This window comes from Podarcis pityusensis (assembly GCF_964106645.2).
Source record: "Podarcis pityusensis genome assembly, chromosome: 5".
NCBI classification, from domain to species: domain Eukaryota; kingdom Metazoa; phylum Chordata; class Lepidosauria; order Squamata; family Lacertidae; genus Podarcis; species Podarcis pityusensis.
The window spans coordinates 55,182,459-55,190,363 of record NC_138032.1 but is presented as its reverse complement, the minus strand read 5'-3'; positions in this window follow the sequence as shown (position 1 = coordinate 55,190,363).

The following is a 7,905-nucleotide window of genomic DNA, read 5'->3' as shown; positions in this document are numbered from 1 at the left end:
AGTGAGGGAGAAGAGGGAGAGAAGCGAGAGGCAGGAGGCGCGCACCCCCCTCCCTCGCCTCTCCCCGCCGCCGCCGCCTCCGCCGCCGCCCCGTCCATCTCTCGCTGCCTCCACGCCCCCCTTCGATTTGGTCCTTTGGCTCCAGGCTACGAGAGCTCGCCTCTTATTGGCTTTATATAGTCCAATTAGGCAGCAAATGAGGACAGGGCTATTAGCACAAAAGGGTATTGGCTCGGTTGAAGAACCGCCGCGCCGAGGAAGGGGGCGACGAGGGCGCACAAAGTGAGGACCCCCCTGCAACACACACACACACACACACACACACACACACACACACACACAGTGCTCACTCTGTACAAACTCCCCTACCCATGACCCTCCGGAAGAAAGATCAGAAGGAGGGTCGCACGCCAAACCTGCCAGCCAGCCTGGACACCTCCTCTGCGCTATGGGGTTAGGGATGGGCCAGGAGGCAGCGGCAGGGATTTTCCTTGGGGTTGCTTCCCCAAGGATTGGAGGGCGGGGGGAGACTCGACTGGCCGCCTCCGACACACCGACAGCAGCAGCCAAACCCAGCCTCGCTCTGGTTCGCTTCCCCGGCGCTGCGGGAGCGAATCCCGTTTGCCTAAAACGGGGCGGCCGGCGCTGCCCTTCTCCAGAGCAGCTTCATCCCATCCGGGGTGAGCCCTCGGGGTGGAAAAGTACCCCAACACCATCAGCACCACACCAGCGATCCCATCTCCCCGCACACAAAAAAGCTTCGACGTGGGATGTGACCTTTCCCCAGGGGATCCATAGCTCGATCACTTCAAAACCAAAATAAAACCAAAATAAAAAAATAAAAAATGCTGGCCTTTTGGAGAAGGCGCTCGCAATTGACGTGTCAGATTCAAAGCTTCTCCACAGAGCTATTTCCCGAGAGAGAAATAAAGATAAATGGAGAACGGGATCCAAATAGGTATAGACTGTTCTCTCTATAGATCAAGACAGATAATTGTTGCCAAACCAAACGTCACCAGCAGCCTAAGACCAGATGAACAGGAACGGGGTGAAAGCAAAGTGTTCCTCGCCACGGACGCCAAAAGGCCACAGATGCACCGATTAATAATAATAATAATAATAATAATAATAATAAACAACTCTAGAACTTAAGCCCCATTGGTCCCGGTGAGACAAATATGTGTAGGAGCGAGGATAAGTCTAAGAGCTTAAAGCTATTGCTCGTTGTGAATATTCTGCGAAGAGGTTTTTCATTCATGTAAAACCGGTCTGTCTCTCATTAGGTTGCTTTCTGCATCCTCTGAACTCTCTCATGTTTAAGCAAAATAGATTTAGGGCAACCCTATGCCTTTGAACTTAGCGGGGTTTGCTTCTGAATATACATTGTAGGATCACCTTGTTAAAGACTGAATATGGTTTCCTAAATATAGGTAATGTAAATTTAAAGCAAGAACGCTGCACAACTATGCTCAGGTAGTTTTGGAGGTTTCACCTAAAAAACGAGGTTGCCTGCTACTTGCCAAAATGCTGTTTTTTTAAAAAGTGGGACAGAATAAAACATATGTGGAGGGCACAGTGCTTTCTACACTCACACGCCGGACACACTCTCCACTAATGTGCCTTGCTTGAATTTAGTTTTTCTTTTTTGCAGTTAGGTTTATTGCTTTTTTGGTATTTTTTTTTGGGGGGGGGGAACAAATTTGGTAAGAAATGTGAAGGGTGCTTATAACGTAGATCGAACAGAAGCAAATTTCTCCCCCCCCCCTTTTAAATAAAAAAACCTGAACTTAAAAATACCTTGGCATCCCTGCACACAACTATTTTTTGCTGGTGACACGAGGAAATCGAAGGAAGCGATCGTGGGAATCTAATCAAAGTCACTACTTTGCAACTGAAAAAAATCCATTCAGCTACAATAGTTCGTTTTGCTTTCCATATTTTTCCGGATATCCCTGCCACATCCTACCTACCAGTTTTGCAAATTCTTTCTTTCTTTCTTTCTTTCTTTCTTTCTTTCTTTCTTTCTTTCTTTTTAGAGTCACGGACCCCTTCCCCATACCCATATTGCCCTTCTACGAATCTTTCCTAAAATTAAACACACATTTTCCGAATGTTTTACACTATTATTGTTGTTGTTATTGTTATTATTACTACTACTACAAGGGGAAGAGGACAAGCATCATGGATCACGTCATTGCTTTCAGACAGAAATCCGCGTTAAAACTTTATCGACACCCCGCTCCAGAGCAGTGTTGGCTTGGCTTATCTGAGATGCCTTCAAAAAACCCGGGCAAACATGAAGATGCTGCCGAGGTGCCTCTAAGGAGAAACAAACCACCCTGGGTGAAATCAAGCTTTTGACCAGTGTCACATCTGGTTCTCGCAGAAAATGAAGATTGGTCTTTATAGACTTCGAAGGTGACCTGTGAAATATATCTTAGACGCACACCCACTCACCGAGAGCATTATAGCTGGCTGAAAAGATATGAAAAATGTAATGAAATAGAAGTTCCTATTAATGTCATTGCTGGGAGAAGGAGGTGGCTGTTGTTGTTCTTCCTCCCTCTCATCCCCTTTTTGTTTGTTTGCTTATGTAACTCGGCAAAGTCACACGCCGTGGAAGTCGGTAGCTGTATGAATAACCACAGGACAGATCAGGATAGATCTCTTTATAAGTCCGCTTTGCCTAAGTGGCTGCTGCTTCTGAGAAATCGTGGCTCTCTCTTCCTCTTATCGAGATCGTTCTCAAATGAAAGTCACGTAACAGATGGATTTTCCCCACCGCAACCCTCCCCAAAACCCATTGCTTCCTTGCCGCTATAGTGTAGTCTTGGTGTCGTCAATATGGAATTATTGGCATGGTCTTCATGATCGGCGATCAAAAAGAAAAGCAGATGCCTATCACTAGTCTGACTGGCTCAATCCTATATGTATCGGATATACATTGTTTTGAATGGCGTTGCCACCAGCACTTTGTGGAGCGCGTGTGTGCGTTGGGGGAATTAATTACGTGAAGTAACCAAAATAATCCGCTTGCACTCTTCCCGGCTCCGGTTTTCCCCTTAGCAAAACTAAAGGGCATAGCGCCCTCTGTTGGACTTCCCTGCGATAAAGAACCGTGGTTTCTGCTTTATTCTACACGACGGTTCAGGAGTCTTCTGGGGTCCAGCTGCTGTGCGTGTGACTGTGTCCATTTTCCACCGAGATCCAGAAAGAAGAGACCTGTGGCATTCTAAAGACGAACAGTTTTATTGTGACATAAGTCTTTTGTGGATTAGTAACCACTTCAAGAGGTGCTTGAATTAAGTTCCTGCTTCCAGAGGCTGTGCTTACGCTGTTGCAAAACCTCCAGAGTCCTGCAGCTCCTTAATTAAAGAGAATTCGTTCACCCAAGTCTACACCATTATAAATTTGCTGGTCTTTAAGGTGCTACAGGATTCTTCCTTAGGAAATGAGGCAGGCCCTAGTCCGTCAAACTTTTCGCCAGGATAAATCTGTCTTCTTCTTTTTTAAGGGGGCTGCTGTGCACGCTGGTCCTACTATTAGGCAGAGTGGGGCAGCTGCCTTAGGCGGCAGAAGCTGAGGGTGAGCGGTAACAGTGGGCCAACCATATCCCCTGAGTGTCCCAAGCTTGCCTCCCCTGCACAATTTAAGCAAGTGTGTTGCCTCAGAGTTGAAATCAGATTCAGCTGCCCCCCTGGTTGTATTTTTTATGTGGAAATGGGAAGGATACCAAGGCAGCAAAATGTCTTGGCCCAGCCCTGCTGCGTTAACTAACTGTGCAATCCTACACATGCATACTTAGAAGGAAGCCTGACTCAGTTACTCCTAGTAGACTGAAACTTAACATGCTTACATTCCCTCTGGAATACATGAATTTAGGCTTTTTACCCACTCCTATTTATTCTGCATCCAATGCTGGTTTGGCAAACAGTACACACATGAGTTTAGGCATATGTCCTGTTGTTTCTTACGAAATGTTGTTGTGGTCTCTCCCCCCCCCCCACTCAGTTTTGACCTGAATTGAGAAAAAGAACAACCCAGCTGTGTCTAAACCAGTCATGTGTACACAGCCTTAGTATGATACAAATGGCAAATGAACCAACCCAGGGATCTTGTACATGCAGGCTTTGCCATATATTGTTGGACTACAACTCTGATCAACCCCAACCAAGAGATAGGGATGACGGGGGCTGTAGTCCAAAATAGCCATAGGGAGCCACTTTGGCTGTCTCTGATGAACATCACAAGAAGTTCTTGTCTGGTTATACTGCTTTTAACAGCACTTTCACTTACTGGGTCTTAAACTCAAAGGAAATAAGTGTATTTGAAGGCCCTGCATTTGATGCAAAGGGAGAAAGAGACAAAGATCAAGTGATCCCGCCTTCTGTCTGGAAGGACCAGCTTCTCCTTATGCAATATTGATGGCTGAATGGAAGTGTTTCTATTTCTGGGGCCTGCGAAGAAGAACTAGTGACGTCTCTTGGCTTGCAATCCAGGGCACAGTTCAGCAGCTCAAACACCATTCACCTCAATGGGATTTCAGCATCCCTATTTCAGCAGTAACTGTGCCTCGAACACGTTTCCTGGACTGAGCGACGCACAGCTCAATGGACCTTCAGGAGGAACAGAGCAATTTTTGCCAGTCTGAAATACACGGCAAGTTTAACAATGTACACCAAACAAACTATTAATTTCTTTTAGCTCTCTCTCTCTCTGTGTATTGGGGAAGGAAGCACTGAAAACACGTGGTTACATATTTTACAATATAACTAAGTGAACTGGGATTATTTACCACACAGTGTGCAGTATATATTCCTTTCTGTGCTTTTCTGCTGTGTCCTTTCTCTCCCCATGAGAACCTAAGAGAAGCCTTCTGGATCAGGCCAGTGACCCATCTAGTCCACTATCCTGTCCTCACAGCTGCCAACCGGAAGCCTGTGGAAAGCATGCAAGCAAGACCATAGTGCAATAACCCTCTTCACTCCTGTGGTTTCCAGCAACTGGTATTCTCTGAATATCTGACTATCCAGACGTAGAACATAGCCATCATGGTTAATAGCCAATGATAGCCTTACCCTCCTTGGATTTGTCTAAGCCCCTTTAAAGACACCCAAGTTGGTTGCCATCGCTACCTCTTCTGGGAACAAATTCCACAGCTTGACTATGTGAAGAAGTACTCCCCCCCACCTTTGTCTTCCAACATTCAGCTTCATTGGATGTCCCCAATTTCTAGTGTTATGAGAGAGGAAGAAAAACTTTCCTGTCTCTGCTTTCTGCATACCAGGCTTAATTTTAAACATCTCTGTCATGCATCATCTCACTTGTCTTTTCTCTGAACCTTTCCTCATGTGGGAGTTGCTCTGTTTCCATGATCATTTTGGACTTTCTCCTTTGTGTGCTGCCTTTTTGGACTGTAAGTCTCCAGGCAGGGTCCATTTCCCTCAGTAAGAGCTGGAACCTGATTGCAGAAGTTTCAAATGGATTGAGTCAATTACTAGATTTGTTCAAGTTGCATAGATTTGTATATAGGTAAACACGATGACTTGAATTCTAAGTTAAGGTATCCCGATATTTTGCACCTCTTCCACTTTCCCCCAACTTACTTGCACAGCTCCCCCTTTGCCCTCTAGTGTGGCACCATCGCTAGAAGGTTTCAGCACTCAGGAAAACAAGAAGGACAGTGTCATGCCAGAGGGACCAAAGGCACCTTTGCAAATAAGCTGGAGGCATTCAGCCCCATATTTTGACACATAGTATGCATTCACATGCAAAGGAATCCATTTAATGCTGCACACCTATGTCCCATCCCTTGTGCCCAGTGATAGTTATTCCAGAATAACAGGCCTCCTTGGTTATATATTTGCGTTTACCAGCATATATTTAATTTCCACTTTATATTGCCAGTGAAAGCATGGGAAGAAAAACCTACCTCTTTACCATACTTCAACTGACTTACTTGTAACAACTGCAAGATGGTTAAAGGCTGTTAAGTGATCTTGAGTATCTATGCAACTTTAAGGAGAGTGCCTGAGGTGGAGGAGAAGATAGACCAGCCAGTGCTGCCAGCCAGATCCACAACCCACTTAAGCTGAGGCTCTTGGATTTCAGTGAAACCAATGAGACAAAGGAGACTTCTATTCAAGTAGATCAGCTGCCTTGGGTGGCTTGGGTGGCTTTCCAAAGTCAGAGGACACACCACAGTTTACAAACTCTCAGACAGGATGGTATTTCTCTAATTTAAAAGTGAACTGTGAAACCTTCTCTTTTATCTTGCTTTAAAGGCACATTAGATGGGAGAGTGTTTTCATTTTGTTTTGATTAGCATGTAATGATTTTTTGGGGGGGGAAAGTATGGGCGATATTTGGCAATTGTTAAGAACATAAAACATTATTATTATTATTATTATTATTATTATTATTATTATTATTAAAATCAAGGCCTGGTCTGGTTCCAAATCACTACTTTGATGGAGAAACCAGAACCAGTGAACTTTATGCCATCATTTCATAAGGGGACCATTGTGGTGGAATGCAAATACCACATCATGAGCACAAACCATCATAAATGTGCAATGGAAGGAACATCTAGAGAAGGCCCCAAGCTAGGTTTGAGTCTAGTGGCAGAAAGGAGGTGCATATAAATGCAGTAAATAAATGAACAGAATAAAAGACTTTAAGTGTGTTGGGGCTGCCTGAGACAGAACAGCAAATGGCACCCCTAGTCAAGGAGCATATTAGTACCCAGGTCTAGCTGAATTGTTTGCCACCTCTGGCCAGAAAATAAAAAAAATCCCACAAGTGCTTCTCCTTGGGAGTAAAGGATCAACAATAATAAATGGAATGACTAACAAACTGCTGACCCTTCATGACACCCAGAATAATCTGCCTCAGGTTGAGGGATGGGAAAGCTGTGGTTTCCCAGCTGTTGATGGACTCCAGCTTCCATCAACCCCATCCAGAAAGGAAGATAGGAGTTGTAGTGCAACAATACCTGGAGCTCCACTGGTTCCCCATGACTCCTTGACATAAGGGTAGAGTCAGGCCTGATGTTTACCCAAATAGGTGGCCTTGGGCATGCCCAGTGAAAGCGTTGACACTTTCTTCCTCTTTGAACAGCAGTCCCATCACATGATGCTTTTGAATGTACCTTCAGAGGCATGTCTTGGAACATTGATTGTGGGATATGTTCCCTAAACCCCCCTTGGATATGTGAAATTTAAGTGCGCAAGTTTTGTGGATGGTAGGTTGGTTTTGTTTTGTGGAAAGAGAGGAGAAAAGGACAGAGGTACATTGTTTCTCCACATGTTTGTCTGCAGATTATTCCTATCTGGTCAGTGCAAGCTGTTTGCTTTTACTTTAAAAATGGATGTCATAAGTCCATTCAAATATACTAAACAGTGAATTCCTAAAAGCTCTAGTAGTGAGTTGCTGGACCCTAAAATGTAGACATTTTCAAGCAAAGCTACTACTACTGTACATAATCCCTGTACAACAGAAGGTTAACAAAATGAGAGGACTGACATACTGCAAGTTAAAATGTTACTATATATACAGCATATATAGTTAACTGGGAAATGGTGGCCCTTGCAAACTTTACTATTTTGTGGGGGGAGGCAAATGATAAGACCCCAGGCTTCATATACATATTTCACATGAATGCTCCAATCCAATCCCAAATATATCCACTCAGGAATAATTTACATTTGTTTAAATAATTTAGATTTCTTAGTAAGTATGTTTAGGATTCCAGTGTTATTTAAAATTCTAGTTTAATATTTTATCCAGTCCATTTTTTATTTACTTACATACTCTCCAGGTGCTGCTAAAAATGCAAGCCACTTTCCCCTCTGAACAGAAGGAAATTATGGGAAGCCTTCCTAATCTATTTTATACAAGTTGTGA